The following is a 1,987-nucleotide window of genomic DNA, read 5'->3' as shown; positions in this document are numbered from 1 at the left end:
AACAGGTTAAAGCAGCCCAAGTGGTGCTGGGTCACAACCCTTTGAAGGATACTCCAACAGCATCCTAATTATTGCTCTCTGTTAATCAAAAGTACCCTACTTTGCTTGCTTACTTCACCTGTTTGTGTCCATCCATTCCAGCCAAGTTTTGCATCCTCCCAGCTATAAGATTAGAGTGAGATTAGGGTAAGATGTGAGAGGCATATATGAATATTTTACACATTCAGCATATATGTAGTTTGAATTTTTTAATAATAATATGTCCAATTCTAGTTAAAATTTCATTTTGATAAGATACCAACAGCCCTAAAGTGATTCTTATATTAACATACACAAGAAAATAATTAATATTCATATATGACAATTGTATAAATCGATAATACGCTTTTCTAAAGGAAAAGGGTATATTAATTTGTCAAGAAATAGTATCTGAATTAAAATTCACAAGCACTCAGAAGTGGTTTTATATCTACTTATCTTTATTTGTCATTATTTGGGACCACAGGCTACGTGACTTGTGGTACATAACCTTGACGTACTTAGTTTATCTGTAAGATGAAGATTACATGATAACCATTATTAAGGCTTGTTTATGCATTATAGAATTGTTGGGTGTTCAAGGTTTAACATTAAAGGTTTCTTCTGTAAGTAGCCCAGTTCCTGTAATTTATATTTGTTGGTAGAAAAGATGCAGTATTTCTTCTAGTCTGGAGCAACTGCTGCATTTGCTCTAGGGATTTCATTTGTCAAAATTAATGTATACTGTACATTAAATAACAGTGTTTGCCTTTTGCTACATATCATGAGGATGGAGAAAGTTGTTGAGAGTTATCCTATATTTTTGATGATCATTAATTTATATGTTGTTCATGATTTAACACAATTATTTTTTGTGTTATTTTCTACTTTATATTCTAAGAGTCCCGTACGTTTGAACGAGTGGACAAATATTGTGAGACTGTATTTTCAAGAGTGGATAGATTTGTGTAGGTGTTGTTGATAGTAAACTAGACACATTATTGTTTTAATTTTTTATTCTCTTTATTACCCAGGTGTTATGCATAGTAACATTTTAAACAATTACCTGGGTGAATAAATGGAGACATTATTTGCTACATTGCCAAAGAGAGCAACTTAAGGAAAATGTGACTATAAAAGCACAAGTGTAAATGTGTGTGTAGAGGTTGGGGTTCACATTCTTTGTAGGAAATTGTGCCTTTCATAACTTTAAATTGTCTGTAAGTAAGAGAAGTCAGACCATACAAGAAAAGATATACAGCAGTTGATGGCATTTTAGATGCATTTTTATTTTTGCAGGACATGTTAAGGGGAAAAAGTGGCAACACTTTTGTATACGACTTTTGAATTGCACTTTTATACATCCAAATATATTACTTAAGAAACTATAATTCTGTATTTTATGATAGGCATTCAGGATTTAGAATATAAATAGAATAGATTTAGATTCAAAAAATAATTAAGATAGTTCCAACTACAATGAAAACATCATAATACAAAGATCTTGAGGTAAGTTAAACTTTTTTGTCCGAAAGTCCTGCAGCTTGATACATGTAAGTGTTCTATTAATCTTTAATTTGCTTCTGAAACAATTTGTTTCATATCAGATAACTTACATAGTTTGAAAACTTAACCTCCCCCCCTAATAGATACTGATACCTTTTACAGGTAAAATTTTATAAGAAGGAAAGAAGATTCAATTCATTGAACCTGCCAATACTCAAAATGGTCCGTGGCAAGCCAGAAACATGGACGGTTCCAGAAGTTGGTGCCTGGCTTGAGGGACAAGGCTTTGGGCAGTACAAAGCAGCATTTACTCATCACAAGATCAGTGGAGACATTCTCCTCCTCTTGTCAGAAAAAGACCTCAAGGAAGATCTAAGAATTACGGTAATTGTTGTTGCATGAGTTATATAAGTGTATTTTAATCTCTGTGCTACACTTTGCAGTTTCATATTGGAAGATCTTT

Source organism: Penaeus monodon, chromosome 29 (genome assembly GCF_015228065.2).
Source record: "Penaeus monodon isolate SGIC_2016 chromosome 29, NSTDA_Pmon_1, whole genome shotgun sequence".
Lineage (NCBI taxonomy): Eukaryota > Metazoa > Arthropoda > Malacostraca > Decapoda > Penaeidae > Penaeus > Penaeus monodon.
This window is presented reverse-complemented; position numbering follows the sequence as displayed.